This window comes from Hyperolius riggenbachi, chromosome 1, assembly GCF_040937935.1.
Source record: "Hyperolius riggenbachi isolate aHypRig1 chromosome 1, aHypRig1.pri, whole genome shotgun sequence".
Lineage (NCBI taxonomy): Eukaryota > Metazoa > Chordata > Amphibia > Anura > Hyperoliidae > Hyperolius > Hyperolius riggenbachi.
Window position 1 is genome coordinate 470,414,539 of NC_090646.1, and position 24,987 is coordinate 470,439,525.

Sequence of the window (24,987 nt, forward strand, 5' to 3'; positions counted from 1 at the left end):
AACAAAAAAGAAGAAGTTGCCTTTTATGTCGTGCTTCTCTTCCTATATGGTCACGGAAAATACATATTAATACAGCGCAGGACAGCTACCATAAGATAGTGCCGCCTCTTAGTTTCATATTCAAAATATATTCCTAGAGGTTACTCTCATTTCTCAAAGTTGAGCAGTGGTGACACCGTAATATCTCACTTTGGCATTATTGTCATTCTGACATTTAAAATGAATATTTGTACAATCCTTTACAGCACAGAGTCGCAGAGTCATAGTCTGGCCCCTCATTAGAACGGACCTAAGAAGATCAGCACTATAGATGGCTCGAACCTCTGATTTTAGGTTCGCAAACCTCGAACGCGAACTTCTGCAAAAGTTCACGAAGCAGCGAACTTTGCAAACCGCAATAGACTTCAATGGGCAGGCGAACTTTCAAAACTACAAACACTAATTCTGGCCACAAAAGTGATGGAAAAGATGTTTCAAGGGGTCTAACACCTGGAGGGGGGCAGGGCGGAGTGGGATACACGGCAAAAGTCCCGGGGAAAATTACGGATTTGATGCACAGCAGGGTTATAATCCCTAAAGGGCAGAAATCCCATTGCATTCTTAAATTGGAGACCTAAAGTGCTTGAAAACATCTTGCGTGCGTATACATCAATCAGGGAGTGTAATTAGTGTACTGCTTCACACTGACAGACCAAACTCACTGTGTAACGCACCGCAAACAGCTGTTTGTGCAGTGATGGCCGTGCTGGACTGGTGCGCACGATGGCGAGAGTGCATGGCAGTTTTCAAGCCCATATGGTCCGGCTGAGGTAGCTCAATGACAGAACAACAGTGACTGAGTGTCCAGCTGATCGAATTTGGTCTGCCCACAATGAAGCAACGACCTTATTATCTTGGGTGTACCCCCCAACACACTCATATAGCCGTTCATTGCTTTATTGTGATACGCAAGCCCCTTCACCGCGGCAAGGTAACGATCACGAAGGGGAATTGACACATGTACATGCCTTTTGTTTTGTTGTTGCAGCTGCAGTGCAGAGAGAAAAATTAGGCAGGCATGTACACGCACCAGAAAAATTATTATAGCGGCCGTTGCTAGCAGCAGCCTTAAAAATTCAGGGATCCACCTGGAGTACTGGACCCTGTTGGTGGTGGTGGAGAAGGTAGTCAAGCGGCCTGCAGGCAGAGATGCTGTGTGAGGACCGACTTAGTCTTGGGGCAGGCAGCGATGCTGTGTGTGGGGACTGACTTAATCTTCGGGCAGACCTGACCGTGCTTTGCAGACCAGGCATCCGTGGTCAGATGGACCCATGACCCACCGCTGTGTGCCAGAGATGACACCACTTGTCTTTCAACATCACGGTACAGTTTGGGTATCGCCTTTTTTGAGAAATAATTGCGTGATGGTATCTTACACTGTGGTGTGTGGCTTTGTTTTTGTGTGCTGCTTTTCCTCAAGTGGTCATCCCATTGCAAGTTTGTGCTTTGTAATCATGTGCCATCGTAAGGTAGTTGTCCCTACGCGGGTCTTGGTCTTTCCACGGCTCAATTTTCGGTGGCAGAGAGTACAGATGGCATTGTTCTTATCTGAGGCAGACACACAAAAAAATGTCCACACCGCTAAACCCTGGGATGATGGCACTTTGGTGATGGCTGCCGACAGGGTGTTAAGTGGGGTGCCAGAATCAGAGAGGAGGAGGAAGATGTGTCATGCGTCCGTGCGGAAGCTGAGGAAGATGAGGTGTTACGTCCTGACAATATTGGGGGTTGATGGCATGTGCCTTCTTCTGAACACTGTACTTTGGTCGAGGGCCGCACAAAATCACGACAGTATGACCTCAAACAGACCTGCCGGGTGGCCTGCCTCTGCCTGTTTTGTCTATATTGGGGGGATGAAGTGAAAGGTATGGACTGACTTGACTAATACAATGTGCAGTCACACAGGTGCAGTGAAAGGTATGCAGTGACTTGTATATAAAACAGCGTGCGGTCACACAGATGCAGTGACTGCTATATAAAACAGCATGCGGTCACACAGGTGCAGTGATATGTATGCAGAGACTGCTATGCTATATAAAACAGCGTGCGGTCACACAGGTGCAGTGAAAATAGATGCACTGAATGTGCAGGGCCTGGCACAGTATAGCAATTAGCAAGAACCAGCTGGGACAGACAGGGCTGTATATGCAGTGTCAGTGGGCCACACAAAAAAAAACATATCACAAGAACATTAGCTCTCAAAAGAGCTGTTTTGGTGGTGCTTTTCAGCAACAAATATCAGCAAGGAGCAAGCTAACAGATCTCCTAACTATCACTTTCCCTATCTCTCCAATGTCTCTCCCTCCTCTCAGTAATACAGCAGCAGACAGAGTGAGAAAATGGCCGACAATGCTGCCTTATATAAGGGGGGGGGGGGGGACTCCAGGAGGCAGTGCAGCCTGATTGGCTGCCAAGTGTCTGCTGACTGTGATGTAGAGGGTCAAAGTTTAGCCCAATTATGTAGTATAGGGGGTGGGTCGAACTCGCATAAAGTTTGCGATTCGATGTGAATGCGAACCCGCGTTGTTCGTGCGAACAAGTTTGCATGCGAACCGTTCGGGCCATCTCTAATCAGCACACCACACCAGCTATGAAAAGTGAGAGCTTCCTGTAGGTTGGTTCCAACTTAAAATGGCCCTTTCTTTTTCACGTACAGAATAATGGGGAAGTCATAATTGTAAAAAGCATTGTGGTCCCATGCTTTTTATAAAAAAAAAAAAAAAAAAAACATAGCCTTTTGCTAAGTACGAGGACTTGGAAATAATAGTGCTGCAACAGTGTAAAACTCTTTCTTTTAATTAAATACATTTTTGTGAGCAACAGCTGAACAAGAAGAGAAAAAACATATACAACAGGTACATTTCTTGATGAAAGGTTTCCAGATTTTCAAGCAGGATTCAGCACAATCAAAGTCAATGACAATGGCATACATACTCCAGCGAGCATAACTACGTTATGCTAAACCAATCTTAGCATAAACCAATCTGAATCTAATGCCTAATACACACGGTACGATTTTCCGTGCGATAGATGGATCCGATTGATAAAATCTGTCATGTCCGATATTGCTCCCGATCGTTTCCACGCTCGATTTATCATAGCAGGGAATGGAAAAAGATAAGAAAAGCGAATGAAGATAAGATAATTGAGTGCAGAATCGTGTGGGAAAAACAATCGGGTTGCAAAATTGCACGGAAAACCTTACCGTGTGTGCCCAGAATTAACAATATCATTATATTAGTTTTTAGCAGGTCCTTGCAATTATTGTAGTGTGTAGACTGTAACTATACAAATCCCTGACTAGTACCATGCTTCTTAGCTGCTCTGAGGGACAGTTAGTGACATGACTGTAAGTACTCTGTAAAGCACTGTGGAAGAAGATGGTGCTACATAAGTACTAAATAATAATAAAAATTATAATAAATTGTCTAACTCACCAGCATTAAGCACTGGCAAGTTCTAAAATCTAGCAATGGTAATGTCACCTTATCCAATTAGAGTTGGCAAATGGCAGTGTGTTAAAAAAAAAAAAAAAACTCACTTAGGCAATTTTATCATCCAGAAAGTTCTTTACACTCTGTCCTATTCCCCCTCTTGAGGACCATGGTGGTAAACCCCCCTAGTGACCAGCCTAATTTTACATTAATTGGCCACTGCAGCTTTAAGGCCAAGCTGCAGGGCCGTATACCTCTGCACACAAGTGATCTCCCCCCCCCCCCTTTTCTCCCCACCAACAGAGCTCTCTGTTGGTGAGGTCTGATCGCCCCCCCCCCTGTGTTAATTTTTTTTTTTATAAATATTTGTTTGTTTGTTTTTTTAATATTTTTGGACATTTTCTTTTTTTTTTTTTTTTCTAAATCCCCTCCCTCCCCCCAGCCGGCCAATCACGGCGATCGGCTGTCAAAGGCTTCTGCCTATGAGAGCCGATCGCTCTCTTGTGTCCCCAGTGCAGCGCTGCTGCTGATCGCAGCGCTGCACATGTAAATACACGGCGCTTTCGCCGTGTAACAGTCTCCCGAGCGGCAATCGCCGACCAAGCGGGAGATGCGCGCGCACCGTGCGCACGATCTCCCGTAAACTGCTGCCCCAGGACTTTCCGCCAATTGGCGTTAGCTGGTCCTGGGGCTGCCGCCGCGGCCACGCCTACTGGCGTGACGCGGGCGGCAAGCGGTTAATGCTACTAGAAAGTGATGCTAGGAGCAGATCTAAAGTCCCTATTGCCAATTGGTCACTGTATTTACCTAGCATTTGGAAGCCTCCTTTACTAAGGAGACCCTTAGCTATCCATCCCGTACCTAGCTCATTGCCAGACTACCACCGCAGCATGTTGCTACCTGCTCATTCTTTGCTAGTACCACTGGCCCTGTCAGATGGTCTCTGCGCCACTCCTTCTGGCTGCTCAGCGGAGCACCCATCCCTGTCACTACCTGTGTCTGCACCCCTGGCTCCACCATGAACATCTGCTTTAATAAAGAGACCCCAGATGTCTGTCTCCTTCCAGGTAAGTGGTATAGAGGGTAACTTTTGACCCTTTGCCTATTTAGTGTAAAAAGTAAATGTAATCTTTATTAAAGTGATAAAAAAAATCTTCTGTATTCTTCTGTTTTTCATCTGTCATTTCTTTTTTCTTTGTATAATTTCTTCTGTCTTCCTTTTTCTTTTTCTTGCTTGGAGAATTGTCTGCTGGACTGGTAAAGTAGAACTGCATGGGGCAACTGCAGGGACATAAAACATTAGGTGGGGTCCGTTACATTCGTCGTTTGGCCGAGATTTTCCAGCTTGTCTGAACGATACATGCGACCAGTTTTGGCCCAAAATTGGTTGCATCGTTGATCGGGTTATGCTCTTGGCGGCACTGATTTTCATACAATTTGACTGTAATTATCTAATTTGATGGTTGATCAGTTGTCAAGTCAAGTCATCTATGGGCACCTTAAAGAGGAGCTGTCAGCCATACTATCTCAGAAAAAAACCCACATATATAAGTAGATAAATACTTGCTCTACTTACATAACATATGTAATGCACTGTCCACATTTTGATTTTAGTGATTCTTCTACAGTAAAAAAAGAAAAAATCCTTCTTATCATTTCCCATTGTAAGTGTGAGTATTTTGAAGCCAATCCTGATGTCATTTCCTGCCCTACACTCCTCTGCCTGATTTACCCGCACTTCACTATAGAAATTGCACTGTCTCAGCATGAGAACTATTGGCCAATCAGAAAGGAACAGAGGTGTGGGAGGGGAAAGGACATGAAGGAAAGAGACTTCAGCCAACCAGGCTGCATGAGTTAAGTCTGAGGGGAAATAGAGACGCAGAAAAGGACAACCCAGCATGCCCTGCAACTTCCTTTTTGTGTACCAAATTTTGTGTGTACCAAATAAGAGTCAGGTAAACTGGTAAATGATCATTTATCAACAAGAAAAGTAATAGTGATTTGTAACTTTTGGATTGCCTGGTAGGTATCCTTATTACTTGTTTACCAGATAAAAACAAAGAATTGATTTTTTATTTTATGCCCAACAGTTACACTTTAATATTAACACTTTTGTGTCTGGAGATGCAGTGCAAATAATCTGCTTCTCCTGTTTTTGGCAGACTCATTCTAATGTGTGAGTAAGCACTCTGACAGGAGTAGATCATAGAAATCAGAGACTGTACTCAGAAGGCTTTTTCAACCACTGTATTCACAGCAAACCAAGCATGACAAGGTACACGACATGTTTCGGGCGTCGCCCTTCCTCAGGTGTCCTGAGGAAGGGCGACGCCTGAAACATGTCGTGTACCTTGTCATGCTTGGCTTGCTGTGAATACAGTGGTTGAAAAAGCCTTCTGAGTACAGTCTCTGATTTCTATGATCTACTCCTGTCAGAGTGCTTACTCACACATTAGAATGAGTCTGCCAAAAACAGGCTTGCTGTGAATATAGTGGTTGAAAAAGCCTTCTGAGTGCGGTCTCTGATTTCTTTGATCTACAGTGTGGTTTAGCAGGAGTGGTGTACCTGCTGGGGACCTGCACCGGCCTACAAGTCAAGACTACTGACCTGGTGAGTGGCGGTTAGAGGGTGAATCTACATACACTCTGACAGGAGTAGGTGTATAAATCTTCTATAGCTGACAACTTTCTGGCATTATTTTTTTAAATGTATGAATGTATTATTTAAAAGACATGCCGGCATACTGCTTCCAAATCCCTCACATATCAATGGTGCTAGGCAATACCTCCACAGGGCAATAATACAAAAATGTCACAGCACACAGTGTTGAGATAAAATCCAGAAACTTTTATTTGTACATCCAAAAGACAGAAAAGGCAGCTGACACATTTTAGACACACAGGTCTTTAGACTTTAGTCACACCTCACCAAATACAAAAGTTTGCTTTCCTAAAACAGAAAGAATTTGCGATAATTCAGGTTGGAGTGAGCTCGAGATGTCTCCCAGGCACCACTGCTGAATATATGCAAATTAACCATTGTACCCTTAGAAGCTAAACACACCTCCAGAACCGCTGGAATGCAATGATGTGTCAGCTTGTTAATATGTACAGAGCCATAATAATCCAACATGCATACAGACTGTTTCGGATTGTTTGATCCTCATCAGTGCATGGCATGGATTAATTTGGCTCTATGGAGTAGAGCTTGTAAATCCGAGAGGCACAGACTAACCAGCAAGCTCATGGTGACCCAGAACTCATTGGGGTGTGTAAGGGACTACAATGGTCCTAAAAGCCCCCTTACATCTTTTATCTTAGTAAGGGGGCTTTTAGGACCATTGTAGTCCCTTACACACCCCAATGAGTTCTGGGTCACCATGAGCTTGCTGGTTAGTCTGTGCCTCACCAAATACAAAACACAGGAAATGACATACAGTATATACAAAAGACTCCTCCCATTTAGGGTTGGACCAGACTAATATGGCCAACACTTAAGATTTAGCAAAGAGCTGGGTGGAAGTACTCATTCATTATCCATATATAAAACCAATATAAATCAGTATAAAAGGTTAAGATCCCACCTTGATTGAGAAAGTGATTCAATCAGTGAGGGGAGGTGATAACTATAACAAACTATTAGTATGTGAAACAAAACTGATCTTTCATCTGGCTATGAGAGTACCAGACAGCTTGGATGTAAGGTGGGATCTTAACCTTTTATCCTGACTTATGCTGGTTTTGTATATGTATAATCAATTAGTACTTCGGCCCAGCTTTTTGCTAAATCTGTTGACCAGATTAGTTACTCTTCATGTGTCTGGTCCAGTCCTGAATGGGAGGAGCCTTTTATACATATGTAATTTCCTGTTTTGTATTTGGTGGCTAAAATACTCTTTCTGAAATGCGTCAGCTGCCTTATCTGTCTTTTGGATATCCCGTGTCTGTTTTAAAAGTAGGCTGGCTGTGAATGTGGTGGTTGACACTACTGACTATCTTTTTAAAAATGCTAGTAGTATTTATATCACAGACTGCACTTGAATGAAAGTAAAAAAGAAAAAAAAATCAGCATGTGGAGACGATTAACTGGTGACTTTTACTCTGACAAATCAGTGTTGCAATTCCCCTTGAAATTTTTATTTGATATCTTCATTTCATAAAAGATAGTTGCTTGTTGCATATTTAGGATTGCGTGAGAAGAAAAATAACTAATTTGGTGAGCACTGAAGATTGTGGTGCTTGTTAATTTGAAGTACTTCTGAACTTATCAGAATAAAGCAAAAAGACTTAAAGAGTAACTGTCAGGCTGCAGAAGCTAATTTAAACCTCTATTCTCCTGTGTTAAACAGTTTAGAAGGAAGCCCAAAAGCAATTAGTGAAGATAAAAATCTCAGTTACCTTTGATGTGTGCTTATCAGCAAGTCTGTTATTCTTAAGAAGACGCAAGCCGCATATTACTGCAAAGCATTCTGGGGTTCTCCCCTCGGCTGCTAATGAGACCTTACAGCAGCTTGTAATCCCGTAGCACTGATAAATCTCGGGCAGACTACACTGCAGGAGTCAGCTATTGTTCCTAGCCACATGGCTCATTAATATTCACTGCACACTGTGTTATTTAGTACAAGCTTATCTGTGATCAGGAAGCAGGCAGGACATGACGACACATTTGACAGAAAAACATGGAGCCTGCCATGAGCTGTCAGGAGCATCTATCTCTGCATATACTATATACAAATTCTGTGAAATCCAAACGTGGACAGTGAAATGCATATGTAATGTAAGTACAGCCAATCTTTAGCTACTGATATATGTGTTTATTTTCTCTGAGACCTTATACCTAACAGCTCCTCTTTAACTACAACTAGGCTCTATGTTCTATCCCATGCTACTTGATCTTGCTATAATTTGTTGCTGTTTTTAACCACCCTTGTGATTTCTTCTTGTAATCAGTAATGGAAGACAAGAACTACACATATGGACATAATTGCTTAATGACGATAACTCATAAAATATGTTGAAAGAAATGACTTTGTAAGAAAGTGACAATGAAATCAAACATTTATTTCCCCCAAAATCCTCAACAACTAATATTTAAAACCTAACTTCTAGCAATAAAAAACACACATCCCCAACTGTTATAAGCTGCTCATATCTGCATGCAAAATAAAACACAGTATAGCATCATATGACCTTTTAGTATTCTTCTTTTTCCTTCACCTGTGATGCTAGTACTGACATATTGCCATTTCCATCTTCATTGGACAGACAGTCACATCATAGTACTGTAACAGAGAGAGTGGTCACATACTTTTGGGGGTCCAAAAAGGAAAACTAGCAGAATTCATTTTTACCTTATAACTGAAGTATAAGTCAGATTATGTATGTTGTTCTTCTACTTGAAAAAGTTTCCTTTAGGAACGCTGGTTTCCGCTTATATTTATTTATTTATTTAAGTATTTATATAGCGCCGACATATTACGCAGCACTGTACAAAGTATATTGTCTTGTCACTAACTGTCCCTCAGAGGGGCTCACAACCTAGTCCCTACCATAGTCATATGTATGTATCGTGTAGTGCATGTATGGTCTAGGGCCAATTTTTTTTTGGGGGGGAAGCCAATTAACTTATCTGTATGTTTTTGGGATGTGGGAGGAAACCGGAGTGCCCGGAGGAAACCCACGCAGACACGGGGAGAACATACAAACTCCTTGCAGATGTTGACCTGGCTGGGATTCGAACCTGGGACCCAGCGCTTGCAAGGCAAGAGCGCTAACCACTATGCCACCGTGCTGCCCCAAATATATCCCCAAAACATATGGTAAGTTAATTGTTCCGCATCAAAAATTATCCCTAGACTATTGCAGGGACATTAGACTATGGAAGGGATTAAGGATGAGAAAAAAGCGAAACTGTCCAGACTTGTAGGGAGTTGCAGGACCTGGAATAGAGGCTTAAAGCTGATCCGATATGAAAAACTATCTATAATAAGTAAGTTGACTATATATCTTATCTAAAGTTTAGATAGTTTACACAGCAAATCTAGCTGCAAACAGCTTCAACAGTATATGATTATTTCTTCCTGTGATACACTGAGAGCAGCCTTGTTCTGTTTGTGATCATTACACACAGGCAAGCATCTCCAGCCCTCAGCCTGTGAAAACTTTACTCCCCTCTCCTCCTCCCCATCTGCCTCTGAAATCTCTGGCTAGTAAAGCCTCCTCCTTCTCCTGCCAAGACTGAGCTCCCATAAGCCCTTGCTATATGGGTCTGAGAGTGCCAAGGCACTGGAGAAGCTGTGGGTGAGGCTTGTTTAGTTTAAAGGAAATTAAAGTATTAATACAAAAAAAAAGTATTGGGCTTGAGGAATGCCCTATAAACTATATGAAAGGAAAGGAACACAATTATGCAATGAGTAAAAGTTAATCTCGGATCCACTTTAAAGGAAACCTGAGATAAAACAAAAATACACATTTATACTTGCCTGAGGCTTCCTTTAGCCTCCTGTAGGCAGTGGGCTCTCTCGCCATCCTCTGATGGCTTATAAATGCTTAACTCTCAGGTACTCGTTAACTCACCGTTGGTGCTGGACTGGAAGTTCAGCTGTAAAGATGGAAGTGTTGGGAAGATGGAGAGCAGCAGTGAGCTCCTCTGAGGGACAATTACTTTCATGAATGTTTCAGTTTACTCTCAACACTTCTGCAGAAAATGTCAGCATTATAGAAATGAATTATACTTATAATAGGCACTGGGGTCCAAATCAAATCTTTTTATATATTTAATCATATTACATCATGTTAATCAATTTTTTTGTGATATAGCCTTGTAGTAAATCCTTACAAAATAAAATTAGAGTCCTTCTAAAATTTTACTTTATGCATTTAAAAAGAAAAATTGAAAACAAATGTAGAGCAGGGTTCCCCCACCATTATTATCAGCTTAGCATAGATTGCATGGGTGACATCACTTTCAAATGGATATGCCATATTATTATTACCTGTACATTCATAAAATGTTACCTTTATTTGGGTCTTATTAACAAGATTGGGCTATACAATCTACAGAACCTATAATATATACAACAAACGTGATAAAAAAATAATTATTTGCCATTGCCAGTAGCTGGGTTGACATAATTTGGCAAACTGGCCTGGCCTGTCCCTAATCCATCTAATGGAGTAGTCAACAAATTATGTGGTGAGGAAAAGCGTTACCTTTAGCACCATGCACTACTCCAAGAAGGACAACCCCTAGTATCTATGGTCAGGAGGAACCATAAAGTACTGGAATGGCCAGTTCCCTAATCTGAATAGTATGTGATCAAATGCTCATAAACAGAAACTACACCTCTCTTGTAACAGGGCTTCATCAGGGGCACACTTGTTCACATACTGTTCATACATACCACTTAATATAGAAAGCCATGTAGGTTGGTTATGACTTAAGGCGTGGAGCCATACGCTCACCAGTTTCTTCCTCATGGCCACTAGAGATGGTAAATGTTGATTTTAATTCAACTTCTTGTTGATTTTTATTCAAAGCTCCATTTTGCCTTCAGTAGCCTCAAATCATAAGAACACTTTCGTAGCATGCTCTAAATTAAATGTTTGGTACTTTAGTTTCTTCAAGTCCATTTTCACTTCATCCTCATACTACTGATGACCACATTTTAAACAAAACTTTGCCCTAGCTTAATACTTCCTGTAACCACCTCCACTGCAACTCCACTCCTATAGAAATGCACTTTTCAAAACACAATATTAACCAGGAAACTGGATTTTTTCCCCCTAAGTTTCAGTTGTCTTGTAAGACTTCCCCTCTCTTCCTCAGATACATCAATGGCCTCTTAAATCTTATCATGACAAAGTACTTAGTGTGGTGTAATCCCTATCGCACCTCCATTCATGCATAGATTTCACTTAGTAAACCACAAGGACAGTGTTAACCTTTTCCCTACCAATTAACGCCGATGGGTGGAGGGAAGGTGGCGCCGCCAGGACCGCCTATCTCCGATTGGCATCAGGTCCTGGAGGCAGAGATTAGCAGGGAATGCGCATGTTCCCTGATGACACGCAGAGTGGGTATCCGTTAACAGCCTGCCAGCCACGATCAGAGCTTGCAAGCTGTTCCAGAAAAAAAAAAATATATGTGTACAGCACTGCGATCTAGGGCATGGCTGTACAAGGGACAGCTCTGTCACTTAACTGTCCCTCTGATGGCCTCACAATCTAATCACATACATAGGCTGATACCTATGTATGCGTAGTGTATTGTATGGATCGCAGTGTAGGGTGAATTTAGGGGGGAAATGGAAGGGGAGGATAAAAAAAATCACTCTTTTTTTTTTTTAATTAAAAAAAACTGACACCAGCTGCAGCACCTCCAAATGACAGCTCTATTAGTGACAAGAAAAGGAGGTAAGATTTATTTGGCTGCTAAGTTGTATGGCTGAGCAATAAACTGTTAAAGCTGCAGAGTGCTGGATTGTAAAAAATGGACTGGTCACTAGGGGGGTATAAACCTGTAGTCCTCAAGTGGTTAAACCAGGCTTTGATTTTCTTCAAAAACATTTTAGCCAATAATTTTAACAGCCACCTTTCCTCCTCAGCACCTCAAAGAAAAGTGTCTCCACATAGGGAAAACACCTCTTTATTCTTTAAAATTACATCAAAACTGTAGCCACATAAAACATTTAGAAAATAAGCTTCACACCAGCCTGCTTTAATCATCCAAGAATCCATGGTGTCCGTCTTACCACCCGGGTGGATCTGCTATCTCTAAGTTCAATCACTTGACTTCTCATTCCATGTAAACCTTTCCTTATCTTTCATCACATCAGATGTAAAGGGCTATCTCCCATTTTGCTCTGCCCTGCATGTCCTTGTCCAGACTGACTCATTACAGGCAATGTGGGCAGCTGTACGCACCGTCATTTTACCCTATTGCTCCATAATTCTGCCTCCCCCAACTAGCCACAAGCCTAACCTTCAGTGGGCTGATACTAATTTTAGCATTTTTACTAACAGGCTGATTAAGTAAAACCTCCTCCATCTTTTCCTCTACGACACAACTGATTTTATCACAATATCACACTATCCAATGTTACTATTTCTCATAAAATTATAACCATAATTACCAAACACTTTTAATTGTAATACAGTATAATGAAACATATTTTATTTACCTCCATTATATAACATTCCACCCCCATTTCAATTTACAAGTGATACTCCATAAACCTGAAAAGCAGGGTAGTAAACTAATGATCTATTCAATAACTCCCTGTTCCAAACCATCTTCATTTAAATTATACTGTATCTATATCATTGTGCCTTCATATAAGCACTAATGCTCAGGGCCAGAGTTACCATAAGGCACTGTAGGCATAAGCCTACAGGCGTCTGATGATAAAAAGGTGGCTCAATCTGCTCCTCGAGTTCCTTCCTCCCTTCTTCTCAATGCAACTTAATACTGAGGGTACCTCTGGCTAACTAATACTAAAAGGGGCACATGCAGCTACCTATGACAGCCAAGGGAAGTAAGGGAGAAGTGACAGTTGGGCCAGCCAGTACACTTGTGGTGCGGTTCTGCAGGGGTTGGTAGGCTCATGGAGGGTGAAGTCTAAGGTGCCAAGACATCTGTGCTTATTGGCTCCTGTGACGTAAATCCGGTCCTGCTGATCCTTATATTAGTCATTTGCTAAGAAAAAGTTCTGATCAACCTCTTCATTTATTCCATCTTGCCACAAGGTATCTACTTTTAATTTCAGCTGTGATATAGCTCCCATTTTGTTATACACCCTCCAGGAACTTAGGTATGAATTTCTCTACGCCACAAAAATTGAATTGCCATTCAAGATGGCGCCGGGATAGGTAGCCAAGGCCACAGGGCTCCGGTTGTAACTCTTCTTTTCTCCTTTCCCTGAGCTCCCCCCTGGCCATGGCACACTGCAGGGGCTCCTTCCAGCTCCCCCACTCCATCCGTGCAGTGTGTGGTGTGCTTGCTCCATGGACTCCGGCTCCCCAGTGCTTGCTCTGGGGACCGGCTCGCCACGTGGGAGACTCCAGCTGACTGGTCCATGTGACGCTGACTCTGCAGTGGATCCGGAATCCATGCCAGCTGTGTCACTGCTGAGGCTCGGCTCTCCAGGATCCTGGATCCGGACAAGACCACCAGCACACTTCCGCTCCACTGAGGTAGAAACATGGAACAGGCAGCTCGTCTGCCTGGGCTAACACGACACACTGTTCAGTACAGCCAGGCTTGGCTCCACTCCCGGCGACCCTTGGAATAAGGCGGGTTCCTCACCACTGCTGTCGGAGATTGCCCATGGTGTTCCCCAGCCCCTGCTCATCGGCTGCCTACTGCCTTCGCTCGCACATTGGCTCTAGCTGTTCACTATGCGACTCCAGCCGCCGCTGAACAGCATGGAACTCCTGATGCCGGCCGCCACTGTCGGATTCCCCTACACCATTGATGCAACCAAACAAGCGCATCTCCACTCAGCCACCATCCCAGCAGCACTTGCCGACCACACCACAATCCCAGCCTTGATGCCAACCATCCTCAGTTGACCACTCAATTCCTGATCATCTGTTGTGGACTAGGCCGTCAGCCAGGGGCTAAGTTTTGGCATGCGTGGCCTCGACCAGGACTGTTTCCACCCATGGGACCTCTAGGAATCTGCCTCTGTCTCTCTCTCCTCTCTGTCTTATCTCTCCTTTCTCTTCTCTATCTTCACCTGCACTTTCTAGGACCTATGGGGGGGCATCTGTAAATTGCTGCAGAGCAGGTGAGCGCTGCAGCGATGTGTGTCAGCTCCGCTCAACATAGCACCCAGACGGTCCCCTTGGGTCCTTCTCCACTGTATCCTATGCAACGTGTATGGATATGATGATGTAACACTTTATGTATATGTGGATTATGTCAACTACTTTATGTATCTCTACTGTATGTTGTTACTGTACCATCGCCGACCCTGTATGCACCAAAAATAATTCTGTGTACAACCCCGTTGTACTTGGCGAAATAAATGTTTCTGATTCTGATTCTGATGTTTGATGGCAAAATGGTATGAGTCTCCTTTTGATATTTTGTATGTGCTCGAGGCTTCAACTTTCTAATGATTCTCCCAGCATACTGGTAAGTAGCCAGTAGGGCACCTGAGCACATACACCGCCTCAACTTGCAATACACTGGCAGATGTCAAAGCTTCATTGATTGTAATTAGAAGAAAAACTGGAGGTGGTTTCTCCTATACTCTATTTTGAATGATATATACTGCTGCTAAGGACAACATCCTTTTTATCCTAAAATATTCCCAGCTGTCCCAATGTGTGGGTCAATATAGATTGGCATGGATATTTGTTTCAGGTTTTTCACTCTTCTGTATACAAGTGATGTCTGACTTGGAAGATTTGAACCAAGAATCATATCTATCTGACATTGTTTTTTCTTGCAATCATTCAAAATACACTGACAATTGAAGTCCTAAACTACAAAATACTCTATTACTCTTTTTATAGTTAAAGCTGAAAAGATAAATAAAATAAAACTGCTGTTATTAAATAGATAATGCTTACCAGTCTTTCAGACTGGAGAATAGACCAGGAAAATGAGCCTGAACAAGATGCAGAGCCCCGGCTAGCCTCATAATGAATTATATTGCTCATCATATATATTTATGGATAGGATTTTTAATATTATTTGGCATCTTCAGAATGCATATGTATTACATTTGATAATCGTATATAATTAATACTACATATTTGTGATTTGTTAGAATACAAAGATCAATCGAGCCCCCTTTGCCCATTATTTGGCATTTTTAGTGTGTTTTTGAGATATTTTGATGGGACGTCTGACCATAAAAACTAAAATGACTCAATCTGCATGACATGTTGTGGTATTTGATGATTTTTTTGTATAGGGATTAATGTAAGAGACAGATCTTACTTTGTAGCTTTTAAAAACCTTAGAGACTGTCATACATGAAAATCTCAGACCAACACTTACTGGTTTGCTCAAACGAGCCCATCTGACATCAACAATGGCACTTTCAATATTGATGAGATGATATTTTTCCCAACTAATAAAGTGAATACATATACAGTGCTGCCCATAATTATTCATACCCCTGGCAAATTTTGACTTAAAGTTACTTTTATTCAACCAGTAAGTCATTTTTTGACGGGAAATGACATAGGTGTCTCCCAAAAGATAATAAGACGATGTACAAGAGGAATTATTGTGGGAAAAAAAACATTTCTGAGCTTTTATTTACATTTGAGCAAAAAGTGTCCAGTCCATAATTATTCATACCCTTCTCAATAATCAATAGAAAAGCCTTTATTAGCTGTTACAGCAATCAAACACTGCCTATAATTGCAGACCAGCTTTTTGCATGTCTCCAAGGATATTTTTGCCCATTCATCTTTAGCAATGAGCTCCAAATCTTTCAGGTTGGGGGGTATTCTTGTCATCATTCTGATCTTTAGCTCCCTCTACAGATTCTCAATTGGATTCAAGTCAGGACTCTGACGGGGCCACTACAAAACGTTAATGTTGTTGTCTGCTAACCATTTCTTCACCACTTTTGTTGTGGGCTTTGAGTCATTGTCATGCTGAAATGTCCATTGGTGGCCAAGGCCAAGTTTTTCATGGTGCCGTTTACTGTGATTAGGTTCCCTGGTCCATTGGCTGAAAAAATAACCCCAAAGCATTAGCTTCCTACCACCATGTGTGACAGTGGGGATGGTGTTCTTTGGGTTAAAGGCTTCTCCTTTTTTACACCAAATGAAGGAAACATCATTGTGACCAAACAATTCAATGTTTGTTTCACAGAAGACCAGAAGTCTTCTTCTTTGTCCAGATGAGCATTTGCATAGGCCAAGCGAGCTTTTGTGTGTCTTATCTAGAGTAGAGTTGGGCCGAACGGTTCGCCTGCGAACGGTTCCATGCGAACTTCAGTGGTTCGCGTTCGCGTCCCGCAGGCGAACCTTTGCGGAAGTTCGGTTCGCCCCATAATGCACATGGAGGGTCAACTTTGACCCTCTACATCACAGTCAGCAGGCCCAGTGTAGCCAATTAGGCTACACTAGCCCCTGGAGCCCCACCCCCCCTTATATAAGGCAGGCAGCGGCGGCCATTAAGGCCACTCGTGTGCCTGCATTAGTCAGAGTAGGGCGAGCTGCTGCAGACTGTCTCTCAGGGAAAGATTAGTTAGGCTTAGCTTGTTCCTGTCTGGCTGCATACCTGTTCTGTGAACCCACCACTGCATACCTGTGCTGTGAACCCACCACTGCATACCTGTGCTGTGAACCCACCACTGCATACCTGTTCTGTTCAGTGGACCCGCCACTGTATACCTGTTCATTGAACCCACCACTGCATACCTGTGCTGTGAACCCACCACTGCATACCTGTGCTGTGAACCCACCACTGCATACCTGTGCTGTGAACCCACCACTGTATACCTGTTCTGTTTAGTGAACCGCCACTGTATACCTGTTCTGTTTAGTGAACCCGCCACTGCATACCTGTTCTGTTCAGTGAACCCACCGCATCAGTGCGCATACCTGTTCTGTTCAGTGGACCCGCCACTGCATACCTGTTCTGTTTAGTGAACCGCCACTGTATACCTGTTCTGTTTAGTGAACCGCCACTGTATACCTGTTCTGTTTAGTGAACCCGCCACTGCATACCTGTTCTGTTCAGTGGACCCGCCACTGCATACCTGTTCTGTTTAGTGAACCCGCCACTGCATACCTGTTCTGTTCAGTGGACCCGCCACTGTATACCTGTTCTGTTTAGTGAACCCGCCACTGCATACCTGTTCTGTTCAGTGGACCCACTGCATCAGTGCGCATACCTGTGCAGTTAAGTGAACCCGCCACTGCATACCTGTTCTGTTCAGTGAACCCACCGCATCAGTGCGCATACCTGTGCAGTTAAGTGAACCCGCCACTGCATACCTGTTCTGTTCAGTGAACCCACCGCATCAGTGCGCATACCTGTGCAGTTAAGTGAACCCGCCACTGCATACCTGTTCTGTTCAGTGGACCCGCCACTGCATACCTGTTCTGTTTAGTGAACCGCCACTGTATACCTGTTCTGTTTAGTGAACCCGCCACTGCATACCTGTTCTGTTTAGTGAACCCGCCACTGCATACCTGTTCTGTTCAGTGGACCCGCCACTGCTTACCTGTTCTGTTTAGTGAACCGCCACTGTATACCTGTTCTGTTTAGTGAACCCGCCACTGCATACCTGTTCTGTTCAGTGAACCCACCGCATCAGTGCGCATACCTGTTCTGTTCAGTGGACCCGCCACTGCATACCTGTTCTGTTTAGTGAAGCTGCTGAGGTCCCCATAGTGCCCACATCCCAGGGTGGCTCAGCGGTGTGGAAATTTTTTAATGTGTGTGCCTCAGATCGGACCAAAGCCATCTGCTCGCTCTGCCAACAAAAATTGAGCCGTGGAAAGGCCAACACTCACGTAGGGACAAGTGCCTTACGAAGGCACCTGGAGAAAAGGCACAAACAGCAATGGGATGGCCACCTGAGCAAAAGCAGCAGCAGCACACAAAAGCAAAGCCACCCTCCTTCTCCTCTTCCTCCTCCATCAGGTGCATTATCTGCTTCTGCCGCTTTCTCCCTTCCACCTTCACAGGCACCCTCCTCCACTCCGCCTCTGCCCTTGAGCGCTTCCTGCTCCTCTGCCCACAGCAGCAGTCAGGTGTCCGTGAAGGAAATGTTTGAGCGGAAGAAGCCAATTTCGGCCAGTCACCCCCTTGCCCGCCGTCTGACAGCTGGCGTGGCGGAACTGTTAGCTCGGCAGCTGTTACCATACCGGCTGGTGGACTCTGAGGCCTTCCGTAAATTTGTGGCCATCGGAACACCGCAGTGGAAGATGCCAGGCCGCACTTATTTTTCGAGAAAGGCCATACCCCAACTGCACCGTGAAGTTGAGAGGCAAGTGGTGTCATCTCTTGCGAAGAGCGTTGGGTCAAGGGTACACCTGACCACGGATGCCTGGTCTGCCAAGCACGGGCAGGGCCGCTACATTACCTACACAGCCCATTGGGTGAACCTGGTGGTGAACGATGGCAAGCAGGGCGCAGCGGACCAAATTGTGACACCTCCACGGCTTGCAGGCAGGCCTCCTGCCACCTCCTCTCCTCCTGCTACATGCTCTTCGCTGTCCTCCTCCTCCTTGGCTGAGTGGCAGTTCTCCTCTCCAGCTACACAGCCCCAGCTCCGCAGGGCCTATGCTGCATGCCAGGTACGACGGTGTCACGCCATCTTAGACATGGCTTGTCTCAAAGCGGAGAGTCACACTGGAGCAGCTCTCCTGGCTGCTCTTAACCACTCGAGGACCCACCCTTTACCCCCCCTTAAGGACCAGCGCTAGTTTGATTGATCTGTGCTGGGTGGGCTCTGCAGCCCCCAGCACAGATCAGGGTGCAGGCAGGGAGATCAGATTGCCCCCCTTTTTTCCCCCCTATGGGGATGATGTGCTGGGGGGGTCTGATCTCTGCTGCCTGCGAGTGGCTGGCGGGGGGGGCACCTCAAAGCCCCCCTCCGCGGCGAAATGCTCCCCCTCCCTCTCCTACCTGGCCCCCTGTGGTAAGCCGGGCTGCACAGGACGCTATCCGTCCTGTGCAGCCAGTGACAGGCTGTCTCCTGTCACATGGCGGCGATCCCCGGCCGCTGATTGGCCGGGGATCGCCGATCTGCCTTACGGCGCTGCTGCGCAGCAGCGCCGTACAAATGTAAACAAAGCGGATTATTTCCGCTTGTGTTTACATCTAGCCTGCGAGCCGCCATCGGCGGCCCGCAGGCTATTCACGGAGCCCCCCGCCGTGATTTGACAGGAAGCAGCCGCTCGCACGAGCGGCTGCTTCCTGATTAATTAGGCTGCAGCTGGCGACGCAGTACTGCGTCGCTGGTCCTGCAGCTGCCACTTTGCCGACGCACGTTATGAGTGTGCGGTCGGCAAGTGGTTAAGAAACAGGTGGATGAGTGGCTGACCCCGCACCACCTGGAGATAGGCAACGTGGTGCGCGACAACGGCAGCAATCTGCTTGCCGCTTTGCATATGGGGAAGCTGACACACATACCCTGCATGGCACATGTCATGAATCTAGTGGTTCAAAGATTTGTGGCAAAGTACCCTGGCTTAGCGAATGTCCTGAAGCAGGCCAGGAAGTTCTGTGGGCATTTGAGGCGGTCTTACACAGCCATGGCACGCTTTGCGGAAATTCAGCGCAAAAACAACATGCCGGTGAGACGCCTCATTTGCGATAGCCCGACTCGCTGGAACTCGACCCTGCTCATGTTCTCCCGCCTGCTAGAACAGAAGAAAGCCGTGACCCACTACCTCTACAACTGGAGTAGAATGAAACAGTCTGGGAAGATGGGGATGTTCTGGCCCGACAACTGGACACTGATGGAGAATGCATGCAGGCTCATGCGGCCGTTTGAGGAGGTGACCAACCTGGTGAGCCGCAGTGAGGGCACCATCAGCGACTTAATTCCCTACGCTTACTTCTTGGAGCGTGCTGTGCGTAGAGTGGCGGATGAAGCTGCGAATGAGCGTGACCAGGAACCGTTACGGCAGGAACAGGCATGGGACCAATTTTCATCAGACCCAGCTGTTTCCTCAACACCTGCGGCAGCACAGAGGGGGGAGGAGGAGGAAGAAGAGAAGCCGTGTGCAGAAGACGAATCAGACTCAGAGGATGATGAGCAAGGTGTTTCTTTGGGGGAGGAGGAGGAGGAGGAGGGGACAGCGGCAGGAGAACAACCTCAGCAGGCATCGCAAGGGGCTTGTGCTGCTCAACCTTCCCGTGGTATTGTTCGCGGCTGGGGGGAGGAGGTTGACTTACCTGACGTCACTGAGGAAGAGCAAGAGGAGATGGAGGGTACTGGATCCGACTTTGTGCAGATGTCTTTTATGCTGTCCTGCCTGTTGAGGGACCCCCGTATAAAAAACCTCAAGGGGAATGAGCTGTACTGGGTGGCCACACTACTAGACCCTCGGTACAGGCACAAAGTGGCGGACCTGTTACCAACTCACCGGAAGGTGGAAAGGATGCAGCACATGCAGAACCAGCTGTCAACTATGCTTTACAATGCCTTTAAGGGTGATGTGACGGCACAACGCCAGCAAGGTACCACTGCCACTAATCCTCCTCCCGTGTCCACGCAGTCAAAGACAGGACGCTCCAGCGATCTCATGGTGATGTCGGACATGCGGACGTTCTTTAGTCCAACGCCTCGCCGTAGCCCTTCCGGATCCACCCTCCACCAACGCCTGGAACGGCAGGTAGCCGACTACCTGGCCTTAAGTGTGGATGTAGACACTGCTGTGAACAGCGATGAGGAACCCTTGAACTACTGGGTGCGCAGGCTTGACCTGTGGCCAGAGCTGTCCCAATTTGCCATCCAACTTCTCTCCTGCCCTGCCGCAAGCGTCCTCTCAGAAAGGACCTTCAGCGCAGCTGGAGGCATTGTCACAGAGAAGAGAAGTCGCCTAAGTCACAAAAGTGTTAAGTACCTCACCTTTATCAAAATGAATGAGGCATGGATCCCGGAGGGCTGCTGCCCGCCCCTAGACTAAGTCAGTCCCCGCACATACAGCATCTCTGCCTGCACGCCGTGTGACTGGCTGCCTGGCCTGCCCCAAGAAGACTAAGTCGCTCCCAGTCCCTCCACACAGCATGTCTGCCTGCAGGCCGCTTGACTACCTTCTCCGCCACCACCAACAGGGTCCGGGACTCCAGGCGGATTGCTGAATTTTTTAGGCCGCTGCTAGCAGCGGCCGCTGTAATAATTTTTCGGGTGCGTGTACATGACTGCCTAATTTTTCTGGCTGCACTGCGGGCAGCTGCAACAACAAAAGAAAAGGCATGTACATGCGCCCATTCCCCTTCATGATCATTACCTTGCCGTGGTGAAGGGGCTTGCGTATCACAATGGAGCAATGACCGGCGCCTAGATGAGTGTCTCGGGGGGCACACCCACGATAATAAGGTCGTTGCCTCATTGTGGTCAGACCAAATTTGATCAGCTGGACAGTCACTGTTCTGTCATTCAGCTACATCAGCCAGATGACCATAAAGCCACTTTAAACTGTAAAGCCACCAAAACCTGCACTCTCGCCATGGTGCGCACCAGTAAAGCACGGCCGTCACTACACAAACAGCTGTTTGCGGTGCGTTACAAGATGAGTTTGGTGTGTCAGTGTGAAGCAGTACCTTAATTACACTACCTGATTGATGTATACACATGCAAGATGTTTGAAAGCACTTTAGGCCTGTCATTTAGCATTCAATGTGATTTCTGCCCTTAAAACGCTGCTTTGCGTCAAATCCAGATTTTTCCCGGGGACTTTTGGCATGTATCCCACTCCGCCATCCCCCCCTCCAGGTGTTAGACCCCTTGAAACATCTTTTCCATCACTTTTGTGGCCAGCATAATTTTTTTTTTTTTCAAAGTTCGCATCCCCATTGAAGTCTATTGCGGTTCGCGAACTTTAACGCGAACCGAACCTTTCGCGAAAGTTCGCGAACCCGGTTCGCGAACCGAAAATCGGAGGTTCGGCCCAACTCTAATCTAGAGAAGTGGTGTCTTCCTTGTTCTGCATCAGTGGAACCGAGCAGTGTGCAGTGTTCGTTGGATTGTCTGCCTTGAGACATTGCCACCAGCAGGGCCCAGATTCACCAGGATGGCCTTGGTGGTGATCCTTGGATTCTTCATCACCTCTCTCACTATCCTCCTGACCAGCACAGGTGTCACTTTTGGCTTCCGACCACGTCCTCTGAGATTTTCCACAGTGCATAACATCTTGTATTTTTTAATAATACTTTGCACTGTTGCCACTGGAACTGGAAAACTGACTTGTGAACAGCCACAATGTGCAGCCGCAGGTCCTCACTGAGCTCCTTTGTCTTAGCCATAACTGTCCACAAACCAACTGCAGAGAGCTGCTGGTTTTAACCTGTTAAATTGATTAAAACAGCTGTTCCCAATTAATCACGATAATTAGGATGCTTTAGAACAGCTTGGACTATTTGGAATGGTATAGAAGTTTGGATTTTCCCACAGACTGTGACAGCTTGTGAAGGGTCTGAATAATTTTGGACTGGACACTTTTTTCTCAAATTTAAATAAAAACTGAGAAATGTTTTTTTCCTCAATAATGCCTCTTGTACATCGTCTTATTATCTTTTGGGAGACACCTATGTCATTTCCCATTAAAAAATGACTTGCTGATTGAATAAAAGTAACTTTAAGTCAAAATTTGCCAGGGGTATGAATAATTATGGGCAGCACTGTAGGTTGAACATAAAAATCATGAGAACATTGTAATAAATATGTCCCATTAGATGTACTGACTGAGAGGATGATTTGCACAGTGATTTTTTTAATTCCCAGAAACTGGCAGATAGGTGTGTCAAAGTGTGATGCTATTCAATGGTTTATATCAGGTATTATAAATTATTAGAGTGGTTGGTGTGCTGCTCGATTTACTCCCAGAGAAAGGTAAGCACAGACTTCTGGGGAACAGAACTCTAGAGTGCCATATACTTAAATATAATTTGAATTGAGTATACATCGAGCCCCTCATTTTACCTGAAATGAGAGTTAAAAATATGTGACCCAAGTTTAAACTGAGAGCCCTTTATTGCCTCACCACAAGTTCTGCCACCACACCAATTCACCTGCCGCTCGTCATGTCTCCACCACCAGTGGCCCTGATAATACTGAGTGCATTCACAGCGGTGCCACTGATTCTGATGACATAGGGCTTGGTAGGCTATGTACAAGAGAGAGAGATGTTGGAGATCCTGCCCAGCTGCTGCTATGGACCTCCTTCGTTGGAATAAATCAAATTGGCAACTGCTTATTCTCTAATATGTAAAAAGCTAATATTCGGCCTTTGTAATCTGGTATTACATATATTATTCACCACTAAAAATAGCATCAACAAAAAATTATGAACACTCAAAAGTTACTTTGCTTTACCCCAATCACACCTGTTGGGTCCTGCAGAGGCTAAGAAATACACTTATTAAAGGAGAACTGTAGTGAAAGTTACTTGGAGGCTGCCATATTGATTTCCTTTTAATCAATGCCAGTTGCCTGGCAGCCCTGCTGAGCTATTTACCTGCAGTAGTGTAAATCACACCAAAAACAAGCATGCCGCTAACCTTGTCAGATCTGACAAAAATGTCAGAAACATCTGATCTGCTACATGCTTGTTCAGGGTCTAGGGCTAAAAGTATTAGAGGCAGAGGATTAGCAGGATTGCTGAAAAGGAAATAAATATGGCAGCCTCCATATACCTCTCACTACAGTGCTCCTTTAACCTAAAAAAACACCTTCTCCTAAATTAGGCCCTGCACTTATAGAGATTGATTGGTCCATCCAATGTACAAATCTTTGCATTCCTCAGTATACTGGATTACACACATCAAGTTGTTTTGCATGTTTTAGTATCCTTATGATGTCATTGCCGTCTCAGTGTATTACTGAGTGTGCATAGCACAGGCATGTGACCATACCGCCCAATTTTTTGAGATGAGAAAGAGGGACACTTAAGCCATGCCCATGCCACACCCCTGATCACGCCCTTGTCACACCCTTAGTCAACATAACATAAAGATTTGAGAATAAAGAATATGTTGTTTTATAATTCAAACCACACTGGTCCTTTCTATCCTGGTCCATTTTCCTTCATATTAACATTTTAAAATTAGTAATATATCAATTTAAAGGAAGGGAATAACATTTAGAGTCCAACACATTTTTTAATAGAAAAAATATATACAGGTCCTTCTCAAAAAATTAGCATATTGTGATAAAGTTCATTATTTTCTGTAATGTACTGATAAACATTAGACTTTCATATATTTTAGATTCATTACACACAACTGAAGTAGTTCAAGCCTTTTATCGTTTTAATATTGATGATTTTGGCATATAGCTCATGAAAACCCAAAATTCCTATCTCAGAAAATTAGCATATCATGAAAAGGTTCTCTAAACGAGCTATTAACCTAATCATCTGAATCAACTAATTAACTCTAAACACCTGCAAAAAGATTCCTGAGGCTTTTACAAACTCCCAGCCTGGTTCATTACTCAAAACCGCAATCATGGGTAAGACTGCCGACCTGACTGCTGTCCAGAAGGCCATCATTGACACCCTCAAGCAAGAGGGTAAGACACAGAAAGAAATTTCTGAACAAATAGGTTGTTCCCAGAGTGCTGTATCAAGGCACCTCAGTGGGAAGTCTGTGGAAAGGAAAAAGTGTGGCAGAAAACGCTGCACACTGAGAAGAGGTGAATGCTTCCTGAGGAAGATTGTGGAGAAGGACCGATTTCAGACCTTGGGGGACCTGCGGAAGCAGTGGACTGAGTCTGGAGTAGAAACATCCAGAGCTACCGTGTACAGGCATGTGCAGGAAAAGGACTACAGGTGCCGCATTCCCCAGGTCAAGCCACTT

General features: G+C 44.9%; 1 long non-coding RNA gene across 1 annotated transcript in view; it reads right to left on the minus strand.

Moving 5' to 3' along the window:
• Nucleotides 1–24,987, minus strand: part of LOC137521346 (uncharacterized) — a 485,899-nt gene that overhangs the window by 406,498 nt on the left and 54,414 nt on the right. The window lies entirely within an intron of this gene.